Source organism: Leuciscus leuciscus (genome assembly GCF_965113295.1).
Source record: "Leuciscus leuciscus genome assembly, chromosome: 6".
Classification (NCBI taxonomy): Eukaryota; Metazoa; Chordata; class Actinopteri; order Cypriniformes; family Leuciscidae; genus Leuciscus; species Leuciscus leuciscus.
In genome coordinates this window covers 7,808,961-7,828,857 of record NC_138730.1, presented here as the reverse complement: position 1 = coordinate 7,828,857, position 19,897 = coordinate 7,808,961, and positions in this window count along the sequence as shown.

The following is a 19,897-nucleotide window of genomic DNA, read 5'->3' as shown; positions in this document are numbered from 1 at the left end:
ATGGCCACATATGAAGTGGTTGATAAAGAAAAGCAGCAATTGCAAACAGAGTCAGAGAACCCTTGAACTCATACTAAAGGGGAGGGGGCTCGGGATTTGAACCCGGGACCTCTCGCACCCAAAGCGAGAATCATACCCCTAGACCAACGAGCCTGACTGACGAAAGGTTTGGCTACTTGCGTACACTTGTAGAGTCACTGAACGCTGGCCTCTTACAGAATGGGCAGGCACTAGTTTTAATAAAAAGCGTTTGTCGTTAGGGGGCCACACTCCCCGGCAGGCAGCGATTCTGAGTACGTTCTGTGCAAGGAAATAAGCGCTTGTCATCTGGCTGAATCTTGGGTATGTTGTAGTACAGATGAACACAAGCAGCAGTAAGAGTTTCAAAAACATGACAGTTTTGAGTTTGGCTCAGTGCTGCCACAGGGAGGAGCCAATTGGCTGCTCCAGCTGCCTGTTCCGAAACCGCCGGGCTCGTCCGGGATTTGAACCCGGGACCTCTCGCACCCAAAGCGAGAATCATACCCCTAGACCAACGAGCCTCTTCGACGGTAAGTCTTTCGGGAGGGCTCCAGAAATTCAGTGAAGCCCATCTCAAAGACGGAACACGACCTGGCGTCGAGATACGAAGGTGTAGTTGTTTGAGCGTTAGAAACCACTTGAAGGCATATTACAGATCAAAGGCAAAGCTTGCCAGACAAGGCCCAGTGGCCTAATGGATAAGGCATCAGCCTCCGGAGCTGGAGATTGTGGGTTCAAGTCCCACCTGGGTCGTCTTTAATGGGCTACGTTTAAGTTGGATGTTCGACAAATTCAAGCGTTGCTTGTTCAAGGCAACAATGAACGCAAGATCTGAATTAGCATAGAATGTGGTGGGTTTCTGTGTGCATCATTCTGGCCTGCCCGTGCATGTGCCCTTTCAGGCTGAAATTACACAAAGCACTGTGCGCAAGAGGCCCAGTTTCCTAAGGGGAAAAGGCCGCTTTTTGCTTTTGCACTGGACCTACGACGAAGGCTTTGCGTACGAAAGCAGAGAGGCAGACTCCGCACACAAAACAGGTGGGAAAGAGTCATGAAGTATAAATGAACCTAGTCATCCAAAAACATCACTGATACGTTTGTTTTGTCCATATAACCAAAATGGAAGCGAGAATCATACCCCTAGACCAACGAGCCTGACCGAAGAAGGGTCGGGCTACTTGCGTACACTTGTACAGTCGCCGAACGCTGGCCTCTAACAGAATGAGCAGGCACTAGTTTTAACAGAAAGCGTTTGTCGTTAGGGAGACGTACTCCCTGGCAGGCAGCGATTCTGAGCACAGTCTGTGAAGGAAATAAACGCTTGTCATCTGGCTGAATCTGTGCTAAGTTGTAGTACAGATGAACACAAGCAGCAGTAAGGATTTCAAAAGCACGACAGTTTGGCTCAGTGCTGCAAAGGAAGGAGCCACCCGGCTGCTCGTTCTGAAACCGCTGGGCTCGTCCGGGATTTGAACCCGGGACCTCTCGCACCCAAAGCGAGAATCATACCCCTAGACCAACGAGCCTGACTGACGAAAGGTTTGGCTACTTGCGTACACTTGTAGAGTCACTGAACGCTGGCCTCTTACAGAATGGGCAGGCACTAGTTTTAATAAAAAGCGTTTGTCGTTAGGGGGCCACACTCCCCGGCAGGCAGCGATTCTGAGTACGTTCTGTGCAAGGAAATAAGCGCTTGTCATCTGGCTGAATCTTGGGTATGTTGTAGTACAGATGAACACAAGCAGCAGTAAGAGTTTCAAAAACATGACAGTTTTGAGTTTGGCTCAGTGCTGCCACAGGGAGAAGCCAATTGGCTGCTCCAGCTGCCTGTTCCGAAACCGCCGGGCTCGTCCGGGATTTGAACCCGGGACCTCTCGCACCCAAAGCGAGAATCATACCCCTAGACCAACGAGCCTCTTCGACGGTAAGTCTTTCGGGAGGGCTCCAGAAATTCAGTGAAGCCCATCTCAAAGACGGAACACGACCTGGCGTCGAGATACGAAGGTGTAGTTGTTTGAGCGTTAGAAACCACTTGAAGGCATATTACAGATCAAAGGCAAAGCTTGCCAGACAAGGCCCAGTGGCCTAATGGATAAGGCATCAGCCTCCGGAGCTGGAGATTGTGGGTTCAAGTCCCACCTGGGTCGTCTTTAATGGGCTACGTTTAAGTTGGATGTTCGACAAATTCAAGCGTTGCTTGTTCAAGGCAACAATGAACGCAAGATCTGAATTAGCATAGAACCGACAAACTTCTGATAGCTGTGGTGGGTTTCTGTGTGCATCATTCTGGCCTGCCCGTGCATGTGCCCTTTCAGGCTGAAATTACACAAAGCACTGTGCGCAAGAGGCCCAGTTTCCTAAGGGGAAAAGGCCGCTTTTTGCTTTTGCACTGGACCTACGACGAAGGCTTTGCGTACGAAAGCAGAGAGGCAGACTCCGCACACAAAACAGGTGGGAAAGAGTCATGAAGTATAAATGAACCTAGTCATCCAAAAACATCACTGATACGTTTGTTTTGTCCATATAACCAAAATGGCCGTGTTATTGGAGAAAAACACATGGAACAGAAATGGCGGGCTCTAAATGTAAACAGCCCCATAAAGCCTATGCCGTAGGCTCGACTTTGAACTACAAGGCATCGGCCTCCCACCTAGGGCATGCTTGTTGAGCTAGCTCTAAGCCGATGCTGCAAAAAGTCAATGATAATTTGTTCAAAGAAACTCCACAGAACAACGAGTGTACCTGTGCTTAGCGTTTCTGCAAAAGAGCCACGGTGATTCAGTTAAGAGCGATATAAAATGGTTTGAATCCCACTACAGCATCTACAGGCCGGAAAAAAGTTCAATTTGGCCGAAGCATCAGCCTCTGATGGTGCAGAACGTGACGTCAAGTACTGTGTGGGTTACAGTAAAAATGGCCATATATATAAGTGGTTGATAAAGAAAAGCAGCAATTGCAAACAGAGTCAGAGAACCCTTGAACTCATACTAAAGGGGAGAGGGCTCGTCCGGGATTTGAACCCGGGACCTCTCGCACCCGAAGCGAGAATCATACCCCTAGACCAACGAGCCTGACCGAAGAAGGGTCGGGCTACTTGCGTACACTTGTACAGTCGCCGAACGCTGGCCTCTAACAGAATGAGCAGGCACTAGTTTTAACAGAAAGCGTTTGTCGTTAGGGAGACGTACTCCCTGGCAGGCAGCGATTCTGAGCACAGTCTGTGAAGGAAATAAACGCTTGTCATCTGGCTGAATCTGTGCTAAGTTGTAGTACAGATGAACACAAGCAGCAGTAAGGATTTCAAAAGCACGACAGTTTGGCTCAGTGCTGCAAAGGAAGGAGCCACCCGGCTGCTCGTTCTGAAACCGCTGGGCTCGTCCGGGATTTGAACCCGGGACCTCTCGCACCCAAAGCGAGAATCATACCCCTAGACCAGTGGTCGGGAACCTATGGCTCGCGAGCCACATCTGGCTCTTTGGCAAAAATAATGTGGCTCGCGAGGTCTCTCACCCTTTATCAACAAACCATCGATGAAACAATTAAAACACATCAACAGATCGGCTCTCTGCAGAAAAAGCAGCCAATTACAATTCCCTTGTTGTAGTAGCCTACAGCCTACTGAAGTTAATGAAAAGTTTATGATAATAATAATATTAAAGTTGTACCGGCAAAAGTGCGTGTTCAGTGCTGTTCGCGAGTGTCACGAGTCACCACAGCAATCAACTAACCGCTTACGTTTCTGTGGTAACCTAAGTTACAGCTCATGCACTGGGATTCAAGCTGGCGAAAACCATTCTAGAACAGCAGCGAAAATATAAAAGTAGGCTTTATAAACTTTAATATATCATTTTTTTTAAACGGGTGCTTTGCTGCGCAAGAGACATTTCACCCGCTGGTACTTTCACTTTTGCCGCAGAGACCCTTTATGTCCTATAAATGTGTCGTATTTTTGATAATCCGTGCAGATTTCAGTTAACGATTCTGTTTAAAGTTATTAATAACAAAACATGAATGAATGAGAAAGAAAAGAACAGGATGTGCTTTATATTGAAATTAAATATTAAAAGTCGTGAAAGAGAACTGAACTATACTGACAGGATGCTGTGCGCGCGCTACGAGCAAACACGGACAAGCACAGTAGCCTTTGTCTTCGGTTGCGCGCCTAAACGGCCAAATAAACACAGAAATATATCAAAATGCCAAGTCGAGTATTCACGTAAACACAGCAGATAGTACTGTGTGCATTCACTCTCTCTCTCTCACACACACAAACACACACGCACACGCACACAAAACAGGATTTATGCTCATCACTTGGTAACTCAACCTCACAGTGAAAGCCCTGCACAATTAATTCCATATTGCCACTTATTTATTGTTTGCTGAATATTTGCTTGTTTTTAGTTGTCTATGGACCTAATAATTACTACTGTTGAATTTTTTATTGAAAAAAAGCACGTCTTTAATAATATATATATATATTTTTCTACTGTGGCTCTTTTGGAAAAATGCATTATCCAAAAATGAAAAAATGGCTCTTTGGTCAAAAAAGGTTCCCGACCCCTGCCCTAGACCAACGAGCCTGACTGACGAAAGGTTTGGCTACTTGCGTACACTTGTAGAGTCACTGAACGCTGGCCTCTTACAGAATGGGCAGGCACTAGTTTTAATAAAAAGCGTTTGTCGTTAGGGGGCCACACTCCCCGGCAGGCAGCGATTCTGAGTACGTTCTGTGCAAGGAAATAAGCGCTTGTCATCTGGCTGAATCTTGGGTATGTTGTAGTACAGATGAACACAAGCAGCAGTAAGAGTTTCAGAAACATGACAGTTTTGAGTTTGGCTCAGTGCTGCCACAGGGAGGAGCCAATTGGCTGCTCCAGCTGCCTGTTCCGAAACCGCCGGGCTCGTCCGGGATTTGAACCCGGGACCTCTCGCACCCAAAGCGAGAATCATACCCCTAGACCAACGAGCCTCTTCGACGGTAAGTCTTTCGGGAGGGCTCCAGAAATTCAGTGAAGCCCATCTCAAAGACGGAACACGACCTGGCGTCGAGATACGAAGGTGTAGTTGTTTGAGCGTTAGAAACCACTTGAAGGCATATTACAGATCAAAGGCAAAGCTTGCCAGACAAGGCCCAGTGGCCTAATGGATAAGGCATCAGCCTCCGGAGCTGGAGATTGTGGGTTCAAGTCCCACCTGGGTCGTCTTTAATGGGCTACGTTTAAGTTGGATGTTCGACAAATTCAAGCGTTGCTTGTTCAAGGCAACAATGAACGCAAGATCTGAATTAGCATAGAACCGACAAACTTCTGATAGCTGTGGTGGGTTTCTGTGTGCATCATTCTGGCCTGCCCGTGCATGTGCCCTTTCAGGCTGAAATTACACAAAGCACTGTGCGCAAGAGGCCCAGTTTCCTAAGGGGAAAAGGCCGCTTTTTGCTTTTGCACTGGACCTACGACGAAGGCTTTGCGTACGAAAGCAGAGAGGCAGACTCCGCACACAAAACAGGTGGGAAAGAGTCATGAAGTATAAATGAACCTAGTCATCCAAAAACATCACTGATACGTTTGTTTTGTCCATATAACCAAAATGGCCGTGTTATTGGAGAAAAACACATGGAACAGAAATGGCGGGCTCTAAATGTAAACAGCCCCATAAAGCCTATGCCGTAGGCTCGACTTTGAACTACAAGGCATCGGCCTCCCACCTAGGGCATGCTTGTTGAGCTAGCTCTAAGCCGATGCTGCAAAAAGTCAATGATAATTTGTTCAAAGAAACTCCACAGAACAACGAGTGTACCTGTGCTTAGCGTTTCTGCAAAAGAGCCACGGTGATTCAGTTAAGAGCGATATAAAATGGTTTGAATCCCACTACAGCATCTACAGGCCGGAAAAAAGTTCAATTTGGCCGAAGCATCAGCCTCTGATGGTGCAGAACGTGACGTCAAGTACTGTGTGGGTTACAGTAAAAATGGCCACATATGAAGTGGTTGATAAAGAAAAGCAGCAATTGCAAACAGAGTCAGAGAACCCTTGAACTCATACTAAAGGGGAGGGGGCTCGTCCGGGATTTGAACCCGGGACCTCTCGCACCCGAAGCGAGAATCATACCCCTAGACCAACGAGCCTGACCGAAGAAGGGTCGGGCTACTTGCGTACACTTGTACAGTCGCCGAACGCTGGCCTCTAACAGAATGAGCAGGCACTAGTTTTAACAGAAAGCGTTTGTCGTTAGGGAGACGTACTCCCTGGCAGGCAGCGATTCTGAGCACAGTCTGTGAAGGAAATAAACGCTTGTCATCTGGCTGAATCTGTGCTAAGTTGTAGTACAGATGAACACAAGCAGCAGTAAGGATTTCAAAAGCACGACAGTTTGGCTCAGTGCTGCAAAGGAAGGAGCCACCCGGCTGCTCGTTCTGAAACCGATGGGCTCGTCCGGGATTTGAACCCGGGACCTCTCGCACCCAAAGCGAGAATCATACCCCTAGACCAACGAGCCTGACTGACGAAAGGTTTGGCTACTTGCGTACACTTGTAGAGTCACTGAACGCTGGCCTCTTACAGAATGGGCAGGCACTAGTTTTAATAAAAAGCGTTTGTCGTTAGGGGGCCACACTCCCCGGCAGGCAGCGATTCTGAGTACGTTCTGTGCAAGGAAATAAGCGCTTGTCATCTGGCTGAATCTTGGGTATGTTGTAGTACAGATGAACACAAGCAGCAGTAAGAGTTTCAAAAACATGACAGTTTTGAGTTTGGCTCAGTGCTGCCACAGGGAGAAGCCAATTGGCTGCTCCAGCTGCCTGTTCCGAAACCGCCGGGCTCGTCCGGGATTTGAACCCGGGACCTCTCGCACCCAAAGCGAGAATCATACCCCTAGACCAACGAGCCTCTTCGACGGTAAGTCTTTCGGGAGGGCTCCAGAAATTCAGTGAAGCCCATCTCAAAGACGGAACACGACCTGGCGTCGAGATACGAAGGTGTAGTTGTTTGAGCGTTAGAAACCACTTGAAGGCATATTACAGATCAAAGGCAAAGCTTGCCAGACAAGGCCCAGTGGCCTAATGGATAAGGCATCAGCCTCCGGAGCTGGAGATTGTGGGTTCAAGTCCCACCTGGGTCGTCTTTAATGGGCTACGTTTAAGTTGGATGTTCGACAAATTCAAGCGTTGCTTGTTCAAGGCAACAATGAACGCAAGATCTGAATTAGCATAGAACCGACAAACTTCTGATAGCTGTGGTGGGTTTCTGTGTGCATCATTCTGGCCTGCCCGTGCATGTGCCCTTTCAGGCTGAAATTACACAAAGCACTGTGCGCAAGAGGCCCAGTTTCCTAAGGGGAAAAGGCCGCTTTTTGCTTTTGCACTGGACCTACGACGAAGGCTTTGCGTACGAAAGCAGAGAGGCAGACTCCGCACACAAAACAGGTGGGAAAGAGTCATGAAGTATAAATGAACCTAGTCATCCAAAAACATCACTGATACGTTTGTTTTGTCCATATAACCAAAATGGCCGTGTTATTGGAGAAAAACACATGGAACAGAAATGGCGGGCTCTAAATGTAAACAGCCCCATAAAGCCTATGCCGTAGGCTCGACTTTGAACTACAAGGCATCGGCCTCCCACCTAGGGCATGCTTGTTGAGCTAGCTCTAAGCCGATGCTGCAAAAAGTCAATGATAATTTGTTCAAAGAAACTCCACAGAACAACGAGTGTACCTGTGCTTAGCGTTTCTGCAAAAGAGCCACGGTGATTCAGTTAAGAGCGATATAAAATGGTTTGAATCCCACTACAGCATCTACAGGCCGGAAAAAAGTTCAATTTGGCCGAAGCATCAGCCTCTGATGGTGCAGAACGTGACGTCAAGTACTGTGTGGGTTACAGTAAAAATGGCCATATATATAAGTGGTTGATAAAGAAAAGCAGCAATTGCAAACAGAGTCAGAGAACCCTTGAACTCATACTAAAGGGGAGAGGGCTCGTCCGGGATTTGAACCCGGGACCTCTCGCACCCGAAGCGAGAATCATACCCCTAGACCAACGAGCCTGACCGAAGAAGGGTCGGGCTACTTGCGTACACTTGTACAGTCGCCGAACGCTGGCCTCTAACAGAATGAGCAGGCACTAGTTTTAACAGAAAGCGTTTGTCGTTAGGGAGACGTACTCCCTGGCAGGCAGCGATTCTGAGCACAGTCTGTGAAGGAAATAAACGCTTGTCATCTGGCTGAATCTGTGCTAAGTTGTAGTACAGATGAACACAAGCAGCAGTAAGGATTTCAAAAGCACGACAGTTTGGCTCAGTGCTGCAAAGGAAGGAGCCACCCGGCTGCTCGTTCTGAAACCGCTGGGCTCGTCCGGGATTTGAACCCGGGACCTCTCGCACCCAAAGCGAGAATCATACCCCTAGACCAGTGGTCGGGAACCTATGGCTCGCGAGCCACATCTGGCTCTTTGGCAAAAATAATGTGGCTCGCGAGGTCTCTCACCCTTTATCAACAAACCATCGATGAAACAATTAAAACACATCAACAGATCGGCTCTCTGCAGAAAAAGCAGCCAATTACAATTCCCTTGTTGTAGTAGCCTACAGCCTACTGAAGTTAATGAAAAGTTTATGATAATAATAATATTAAAGTTGTACCGGCAAAAGTGCGTGTTCAGTGCTGTTCGCGAGTGTCACGAGTCACCACAGCAATCAACTAACCGCTTACGTTTCTGTGGTAACCTAAGTTACAGCTCATGCACTGGGATTCAAGCTGGCGAAAACCATTCTAGAACAGCAGCGAAAATATAAAAGTAGGCTTTATAAACTTTAATATATCATTTTTTTTAAACGGGTGCTTTGCTGCGCAAGAGACATTTCACCCGCTGGTACTTTCACTTTTGCCGCAGAGACCCTTTATGTCCTATAAATGTGTCGTATTTTTGATAATCCGTGCAGATTTCAGTTAACGATTCTGTTTAAAGTTATTAATAACAAAACATGAATGAATGAGAAAGAAAAGAACAGGATGTGCTTTATATTGAAATTAAATATTAAAAGTCGTGAAAGAGAACTGAACTATACTGACAGGATGCTGTGCGCGCGCTACGAGCAAACACGGACAAGCACAGTAGCCTTTGTCTTCGGTTGCGCGCCTAAACGGCCAAATAAACACAGAAATATATCAAAATGCCAAGTCGAGTATTCACGTAAACACAGCAGATAGTACTGTGTGCATTCACTCTCTCTCTCTCACACACACAAACACACACGCACACGCACACAAAACAGGATTTATGCTCATCACTTGGTAACTCAACCTCACAGTGAAAGCCCTGCACAATTAATTCCATATTGCCACTTATTTATTGTTTGCTGAATATTTGCTTGTTTTTAGTTGTCTATGGACCTAATAATTACTACTGTTGAATTTTTTATTGAAAAAAAGCACGTCTTTAATAATATATATATATATTTTTCTACTGTGGCTCTTTTGGAAAAATGCATTATCCAAAAATGAAAAAATGGCTCTTTGGTCAAAAAAGGTTCCCGACCCCTGCCCTAGACCAACGAGCCTGACTGACGAAAGGTTTGGCTACTTGCGTACACTTGTAGAGTCACTGAACGCTGGCCTCTTACAGAATGGGCAGGCACTAGTTTTAATAAAAAGCGTTTGTCGTTAGGGGGCCACACTCCCCGGCAGGCAGCGATTCTGAGTACGTTCTGTGCAAGGAAATAAGCGCTTGTCATCTGGCTGAATCTTGGGTATGTTGTAGTACAGATGAACACAAGCAGCAGTAAGAGTTTCAGAAACATGACAGTTTTGAGTTTGGCTCAGTGCTGCCACAGGGAGGAGCCAATTGGCTGCTCCAGCTGCCTGTTCCGAAACCGCCGGGCTCGTCCGGGATTTGAACCCGGGACCTCTCGCACCCAAAGCGAGAATCATACCCCTAGACCAACGAGCCTCTTCGACGGTAAGTCTTTCGGGAGGGCTCCAGAAATTCAGTGAAGCCCATCTCAAAGACGGAACACGACCTGGCGTCGAGATACGAAGGTGTAGTTGTTTGAGCGTTAGAAACCACTTGAAGGCATATTACAGATCAAAGGCAAAGCTTGCCAGACAAGGCCCAGTGGCCTAATGGATAAGGCATCAGCCTCCGGAGCTGGAGATTGTGGGTTCAAGTCCCACCTGGGTCGTCTTTAATGGGCTACGTTTAAGTTGGATGTTCGACAAATTCAAGCGTTGCTTGTTCAAGGCAACAATGAACGCAAGATCTGAATTAGCATAGAACCGACAAACTTCTGATAGCTGTGGTGGGTTTCTGTGTGCATCATTCTGGCCTGCCCGTGCATGTGCCCTTTCAGGCTGAAATTACACAAAGCACTGTGCGCAAGAGGCCCAGTTTCCTAAGGGGAAAAGGCCGCTTTTTGCTTTTGCACTGGACCTACGACGAAGGCTTTGCGTACGAAAGCAGAGAGGCAGACTCCGCACACAAAACAGGTGGGAAAGAGTCATGAAGTATAAATGAACCTAGTCATCCAAAAACATCACTGATACGTTTGTTTTGTCCATATAACCAAAATGGCCGTGTTATTGGAGAAAAACACATGGAACAGAAATGGCGGGCTCTAAATGTAAACAGCCCCATAAAGCCTATGCCGTAGGCTCGACTTTGAACTACAAGGCATCGGCCTCCCACCTAGGGCATGCTTGTTGAGCTAGCTCTAAGCCGATGCTGCAAAAAGTCAATGATAATTTGTTCAAAGAAACTCCACAGAACAACGAGTGTACCTGTGCTTAGCGTTTCTGCAAAAGAGCCACGGTGATTCAGTTAAGAGCGATATAAAATGGTTTGAATCCCACTACAGCATCTACAGGCCGGAAAAAAGTTCAATTTGGCCGAAGCATCAGCCTCTGATGGTGCAGAACGTGACGTCAAGTACTGTGTGGGTTACAGTAAAAATGGCCACATATGAAGTGGTTGATAAAGAAAAGCAGCAATTGCAAACAGAGTCAGAGAACCCTTGAACTCATACTAAAGGGGAGGGGGCTCGTCCGGGATTTGAACCCGGGACCTCTCGCACCCGAAGCGAGAATCATACCCCTAGACCAACGAGCCTGACCGAAGAAGGGTCGGGCTACTTGCGTACACTTGTACAGTCGCCGAACGCTGGCCTCTAACAGAATGAGCAGGCACTAGTTTTAACAGAAAGCGTTTGTCGTTAGGGAGACGTACTCCCTGGCAGGCAGCGATTCTGAGCACAGTCTGTGAAGGAAATAAACGCTTGTCATCTGGCTGAATCTGTGCTAAGTTGTAGTACAGATGAACACAAGCAGCAGTAAGGATTTCAAAAGCACGACAGTTTGGCTCAGTGCTGCAAAGGAAGGAGCCACCCGGCTGCTCGTTCTGAAACCGCTGGGCTCGTCCGGGATTTGAACCCGGGACCTCTCGCACCCAAAGCGAGAATCATACCCCTAGACCAACGAGCCTGACTGACGAAAGGTTTGGCTACTTGCGTACACTTGTAGAGTCACTGAACACTGGCCTCTTACAGAATGGGCAGGCACTAGTTTTAATAAAAAGCGTTTGTCGTTAGGGGGCCACACTCCCCGGCAGGCAGCGATTCTGAGTACGTTCTGTGCAAGGAAATAAGCGCTTGTCATCTGGCTGAATCTTGGGTATGTTGTAGTACAGATGAACACAAGCAGCAGTAAGAGTTTCAAAAACATGACAGTTTTGAGTTTGGCTCAGTGCTGCCACAGGGAGGAGCCAATTGGCTGCTCCAGCTGCCTGTTCCGAAACCGCCGGGCTCGTCCGGGATTTGAACCCGAGACCTCTCGCACCCAAAGCGAGAATCATACCCCTAGACCAACGAGCCTCTTCGACGGTAAGTCTTTCGGGAGGGCTCCAGAAATTCAGTGAAGCCCATCTCAAAGACGGAACACGACCTGGCGTCGAGATACGAAGGTGTAGTTGTTTGAGCGTTAGAAACCACTTGACGGCATATTACAGATCAAAGGCAAAGCTTGCCAGACAAGGCCCAGTGGCCTAATGGATAAGGCATCAGCCTCCGGAGCTGGAGATTGTGGGTTCAAGTCCCACCTGGGTCGTCTTTAATGGGCTACGTTTAAGTTGGATGTTCGACAAATTCAAGCGTTGCTTGTTCAAGGCAACAATGAACGCAAGATCTGAATTAGCATAGAACCGACAAACTTCTGATAGCTGTGGTGGGTTTCTGTGTGCATCATTCTGGCCTGCCCGTGCATGTGCCCTTTCAGGCTGAAATTACACAAAGCACTGTGCGCAAGAGGCCCAGTTTCCTAAGGGGAAAAGGCCGCTTTTTGCTTTTGCACTGGACCTACGACGAAGGCTTTGCGTACGAAAGCAGAGAGGCAGACTCCGCACACAAAACAGGTGGGAAAGAGTCATGAAGTATAAATGAACCTAGTCATCCAAAAACATCACTGATACGTTTGTTTTGTCCATATAACCAAAATGGCCGTGTTATTGGAGAAAAACACATGGAACAGAAATGGCGGGCTCTAAATGTAAACAGCCCCATAAAGCCTATGCCGTAGGCTCGACTTTGAACTACAAGGCATCGGCCTCCCACCTAGGGCATGCTTGTTGAGCTAGCTCTAAGCCGATGCTGCAAAAAGTCAATGATAATTTGTTCAAAGAAACTCCACAGAACAACGAGTGTACCTGTGCTTAGCGTTTCTGCAAAAGAGCCACGGTGATTCAGTTAAGAGCGATATAAAATGGTTTGAATCCCACTACAGCATCTACAGGCCGGAAAAAAGTTCAATTTGGCCGAAGCATCAGCCTCTGATGGTGCAGAACGTGACGTCAAGTACTGTGTGGGTTACAGTAAAAATGGCCACATATGAAGTGGTTGATAAAGAAAAGCAGCAATTGCAAACAGAGTCAGAGAACCCTTGAACTCATACTAAAGGGGAGAGGGCTCGTCCGGGATTTGAACCCGGGACCTCTCGCACCCGAAGCGAGAATCATACCCCTAGACCAACGAGCCTGACCGAAGAAGAGTCGGGCTACTTGCGTACACTTGTACAGTCGCCGAACGCTGGCCTCTAACAGAATGAGCAGGCACTAGTTTTAACAGAAAGCGTTTGTCGTTAGGGAGACGTACTCCCTGGCAGGCAGCGATTCTGAGCACAGTCTGTGAAGGAAATAAACGCTTGTCATCTGGCTGAATCTGTGCTAAGTTGTAGTACAGATGAACACAAGCAGCAGTAAGGATATCAAAAGCACGACAGTTTGGCTCAGTGCTGCAAAGGAAGGAGCCACCTGGCTGCTCGTTCTGAAACCGCTGGGCTCGTCCGGGATTTGAACCCGGGACCTCTCTCACCCAAAGCGAGAATCATACCCCTAGACCAACGAGCCTGACTGACGAAGGGTTTGGCTACTTGCGTACACTTGTAGAGTCACTGAACGCTGGCCTCTTACAGAATGGGCAGGCACTAGTTTTAATAAAAAGCGTTTGTCGTTAGGGGGCCACACTCCCTGGCAGGCAGCGATTCTGAGTACGTTCTGTGCAAGGAAATAAGCGCTTGTCATCTGGCTGAATCTTGGGTATGTTCAGGGATGTAGTGGAGGCTAAACGCACGTAAACGCCGTTTACGCACCTCCCAAAATTCGGAAATAGCATTTGCCCACCTCCAAAGTGCGTTTATCCACCTCTAAATTTCACGTTATTTGAGCGGACTTTGCTTTTCCAGTGCGTGATCGCCCATCGGTACATGATTCGAGCATTTGGGCCGTTAATGACAGAGCAGAACGTTGAGCAGAGAGCGCAGTGCGCCGACACACACACACACACACACACACACACACACACACACACACGGAACAAAGAGAACGGCACACACGGAGCAGAAAACACACGCTCGTTACTATACAAGCTGCGCGAGAATTAAACTTGATCGCAGCCGCAACAGAAAATCATTAAAACTAGGCAAAAAAGGAGGAGCCAATTGGCTGTTCCAGCTGCTTGTTCCGAAACCGCCGGGCTCGTCCGGGATTTGAACCCGGGACCTCTCGCACCCAAAGCGAGAATCATACCCCTAGACCCCTGGTCAGGCGGCATAAATCGCATGTGCATGATGTCATCATCTTCAGAGATTAGCATTTTTGTTTTTTGCACAGAGACCTTTTTCCAAATTTGCACTTTGAAACCCGTTTTCAAAAGTTTGCATTTTCAGCCACCCAAAACGCTGTTGTCGTGTAAACAAACGGCCAAAGCTCATACAAAGTTTTACGTTTTTAGTTGAAAACGGTGTCGTGTAAACAGCCCCTTAGACAGCCTTGTGTTATTGTGTAGGCATTTGCGCAGTGAAAATTACCCAAAGCACCACCTAGTGTCCAACCTAGGCTAACACTGTTAGAACCTGTTTAAACGTGAATACCATAACTTCAATGGTATGAAACTTATGATATGGTAAAGACATGGCAGTTCCATGTGTGATTTCACCATATAGCCTACAATTGCTATTTTGAGGGGGTATGTGAGGGACCAAGCCGTCAAGGGCAAAGGACACAGGATTTCCAATCAAAAAAGATTTATTAAATGCAAAAAACAAAGTTACAAATTAAATAACTTGAAAAACTGACTGAAAATAAAGTCAGGTCTGGGCCCATAAAAATGGTAAACTAAAGAAGATTAAACTAAAACAGTAATCAATCAAACAAACAAACTAAACAAAGAAAACATGGCCTCCCAAATGACACACATGGGAAACTTATATACACACAGGACTAGTCCATTAGACATACACAGGGAAAACCACAAATATCACTTAACACAATTACAATAAATAAAGTAATTAACTTCAGAAATATCAAGAAATGGGCCATGAACAAAATATACCCAAATAACTATAACCAACAAAATATAAATAGAATTATAATAAACAAAACAAACATACAATCAATCATGCACCCCCCCGCTAATTGGCAACATGGATTAGCCCAACAGAACAAAATGGCAGCAACTGACGCCAACCGGTCCTTTATTGGAATGGACCTCCACCGGAGCGCAGCGTCCCCGACAGCGCCAAACCTCCACTCTTCCCACGTAAGCAACTTAGACTCAAAAGAAATAAACATTAACACAATATACCACTAATAACTAGAAAGTGTGCACCCAACCTAGTCATGTATGGTAAAAGTGTAAATTAGAAATAAAGTGGGTAAAATGAACCAAATCTGTGTCTGTCTTTATTATGAAATATATATGGGGTGATCTGCAACAAAATATTTAATTATGAAATATACTAAAGGACAACCAAAATAACATGTAAACAAACAAAAGAGAAGGATGCATGTCTGTGTGTGTGGTTTAGTTACCACCTTGCGGTGTGGCCACGTTGTCGGCCATCACAGGGTACAATTACTAAAACAACGGTTCTACAGCATGTAAGAATGCCATTATAACATGTACATGAAAAATGTAGAAAAATTGGACACAACTATGGGACACCATCGTGCAGCAGCAAGCATCACAACAGAGAAAGGACCCTCAAGGTTGATATTTAGGTGCAAAACGTGTTTTTATTGCCTCAACTTAGTATACTATATCCTTAAAAAGGATATTCCTTGAATCATATGTCTACAGGAGAAAACATCAATTTTTCAGGAAAATACTTCATTTATCAAAACAATGTAATATAAACAGTTTGAACAGTGTCCCCTTATTAATCTTATTGAACATTGTTGACCTCTTAACCAACACTTAAACCGTCGGAAGCTACATGGGCCCTCTCAGTCGGCCATCTTTTGATCTCACTGCTCCCCGCCCATCGGTCGGCAGAGCTCATCCGGCTGACGCCGTTTGCTACTCCCGTCAAGATGCGGCGTAAGCCCTCCCGATCGGGCATTCCCAAATCTTGCTGCTCCTCATTTGTCAGCCAGTAGGGCGCAGTGAGCTGCTCCAGCCAGAGGCAACACAGGCCCTCATGGTCAGGTGGCATAAATCACGCTGTTCCTCATTCATCGGCCGGTAGGGCTCGCCCATCCAATGCCGTGAACTGCTCCCGTCAGGAAACGACGTGAGCCTCCCCCGACTGGTTGTTCCAAATTACGTCTGCTCACCATTCGTGAGCAAGCAGGCCCTCCTGGTCAAGCAACCAGGCTTATTCTCAAAACACCAGCCTGCCAAATTTCTGCGTTTTGGGGGCTCTTTAGTCTGGCGGCAGTCCTTTGCTCTTTTTGCTTTTTGGGGGAGTACTCTGAGTTCGGGCAAAATTTCCGAGCTTGGAGCCCTCCTCGGGAAAGCACGGCAAATACCCATAATCTTTACTCTGTTTAATTGATGTAAGAGTGAACTCGTGAAATGATGTTTTATTAACAAGTTCGGGAGGAGCACGTTCAGATAATTAAACCTAATTAACACACATGGAGCACATTCGGACAATCAAACCTAATTAGACATGAGTGGACCACACTCTGTTAATCAACCCAATCAATGAGGTAAGAGATGTATATATATACTGCAAACTTACCTCCGTTCATTGACAGTTTAACAGCATCCCTCCACCACCCCATCTCCTCACTTCTAGTCCTAAATTCTCTTACAACAACGGGGGGGAGTACTCTGGATTCAGGCAAAATTTTCGAGCTCGGAGCCCTCCTCCGGACAGCACCACAACTCGTGAATGAAGTAAAATTGAAAATTGAGGATGCAGTGCATCGTGATATCGAATTGAACTGAAGCGATGACATGATAATCGTAATCGAACCGAACCATGAGACCAGTGTAGGTTCACACCCCTACCAAATAGGTGACACAATATTTGGATTAGGCTCTAGATTCGTGGCCATTTTTTGAATAACGTCATCCTGCTAGCATCGTCAACTGTAGCTTATAGCCTTTACCACATAAGAGAAGTATCGCTATGAGCACTTGCAATTCAAATCTAACTCCAACCGTTATCCTTTTGTCTTTTATGCTTGTGTTTGTGTGTATTTAATCAAACATTATCTGTAGACATCACAATTACTGAAACCTAGCAGTAAGTTAATAATAATCAGACACACACACAAAATAAATCCCCCATATGTTTTATGGACTGTCCCTCCTCCTTGCGCGGGAAGCTGTTTTTTTTTTTTTCTCAAGAAGCCCTGGAACAGCATTTAAATGTGTAGTTAAAATAAAAAAAAGAACCAGTTAGAACCAGTTTACACGTGAATACCATAACTTCAATGGGATAACCTTATGATATGGCAAAGACATGGCAGTTCCATGTGTGATTTCACCATATAGCCTACAATTGCTATTTTGAGAGGTACAATTACTAAAACAAGGGGTCTACAACATGTAAGAATGCCATTATAACATGTACATGAAAAATTGGACACAACTATGGGACACCATCGTGCAGCAGCAAGCATCACGTCAGAGAAAGGAACCTCAAGGTTGATATTTGGGTGCAAAACATGTTTTTATTGCCTCAACTTTTCAGACAATTCAGACATTTCTATCTATAAACAGGAGATAGAGGAAGTAGTGAAGTGGTGCAATCGGCATAACTTGTTCCTTAATGTATATAAAACCAAAGAAATTATTTTTGACCCCAGGTCTATAGGAGATCACAGCACACTTCAAATTGAAGGTGTACTCGTTGAGCAGGTAACAACATACAAGTATTTAGGTATACAATTGGATTGTCAGTTGCAGTGGTCCCATCAAGTGGAGTATGTTTTCTCAAAGATATGTCAGCGTCTATATTTTTTAAGATGACTTAGAGTTCACGGAGTGGACAAGGATATCATGTTACTGTTCTACAAGGTAGCCATTGAATCTATTGTGCGGTATGGTATTGTGGCTTGGTTTGGTAACCTGTCCGTTAAATTAAAATCACAGCTCCAAAAATGTATAAAAAGGGCTGGAAAAATAATTGGCCAAATGCCACCTACTACTCCTCAGGAGCTTTTTCGAGGAGGTGGTGAGGAAACAGGGTTTCAAAATCACAAACGACCCAAAGCACATCCTGTTTAAAGCTACACTGTGTAAATTTTTAAGTTGATTCTTAAAACAATTTGTTCTATCAGTATATGTGCTCATTCATGTGTAATTACTTCCACCAACTAATAAAGTATTCTCGTAAGCATAAAATCTGCCATTTATAATACATACGAGCGAGTCGCTCGAATGGCGGCAGCCATGTTGCGCCTCCATCTTGAAAATACATTTGCCAAAGAGGGACATACCTGGAAATTCAAGCTTCGCCTTTCGCGTTTTACACTTAGTGATACCGTGACGAATGCGAGGGGGAGATTACTCGTGACTGCTGGCAGATTTGAAAGATTGCTGAAGATGGAGGATCACGCCTATTTTCGAGGACATGTAGCACTCTGCTCCTTTATGATGGCATTAAATCCAAGGACCGTGACGTCACCCGGCATGGCGCAGCCGGGGCCCCACCCTGGAGCCAGGCCCAGGGTTGGGGCTCGTATGCGAGCGCCTGGTGGTCGGGCCTTCCCCCTTGGGGTCCGGCCGGGCTCAGCCCGAAGGAGCGATGTGGGGCCGCCCTCCCGTGGACCCACCACCTACAGGAAGGACCGTAAGGGATCGGTGCTTAGTGGATCGGGCGGCAGTCGAAGGCGTGGGCCTCGACAACCCGATCCCTGGACACGGAATCTAGCTCTAGGGACATGGAACGTCACCTCTCTGGCGGGGAAGTAGCCTGAGATTGTGCGTGAGGTTCAGAGATTCCGACTAGAGATAGTTGGGATCACCTCCATGCACGGCTTGGGCTCTGGAACCACACTCCTTGAGAGAGGATGGACTCTTTACCACTCTGGAGTTGCCCATGGTGAGAGGCGGCGGCCTGGTGTGGGTTTGCAGCCGAGTGTGAAGCGGCTGGGATGAGAATCAGCACCTCCAAATCCGAGGCCATGGTTCTCAGTCGGAAAAGGGTGGTTTGCCCGCTTCAGGTTGGTGGAGAGTTCAAGTATCTTGGGGTCTTGTTCACGAGTGAGGGAAGGATGGAACAGGAGATTGACAGACGGATCGGTATAGCTTCTGCAGTAATGCGGTCGATGTACCGGTCTGCCGTGGTGAAGAAAGAGCTGAGCCGCAAGGCGAAGCTCTCGATTTACCGGTCAATCTACGTTCCTACTCTCACCTATGGTCATGAACTGTGGGTCATGACCGAAAGGACAAGATCCCGGATACAGGCGGCTGAAATGAGCTTTCTACGCAGGGTGGCTGGGCGATCCCTTAGAGATAGGGTGAGAAGCTCGGTCACTTGGGAGGAGCTCAGAGTAGAGCCGCTGCTCCTCCACATCGAGAGGGGCCAGCTGAGGTGGCTCGGGTATCTTTTCCGTATGCCTCCTGGACGCCTTCCCGGAAAGGTGTTTCCGGGCATGTCCCACTGGGAGGAGACCCCGGGGAGGACACGCTGGAGGGACTATGTCTCCCGGCTGGCCTGGGAACGCCTCGGTGTCCCCCGGAAGAGCTGGAGGAAGTGTCTAGGGAGAGGGAAGTCTGGGCATCCTTGCTGAGACTGCTGCCCCCACGACCCAGCCCCGGATAAGCGGAAGAAGATGGATGGATGGAGAAACTAATATTCACTGGGTAGTCATATACAATTTCACCTCTAGATGGGGGAAAATATCACACAGTGTAGCTTTAATGAGTATGAGCTGATGCCTTCAGGCAGAAGGTACAAACTTACCAAACTGCAAGCTTAACAGGTATAAATTCTCATTTGTGCCGCTTTCAATTAAATTAATGAATAATAATAGATAAGGTGTGTGTGTGTGTGTGTGCATCAGCTGCAGTGATGTATGTGTGACAAATACTACTAAGTAGGAATGTGATGTGATGTGGGTTTCTTCTGTTTTCTGTGAATGTGAGGAAGTTATGGGGGGGT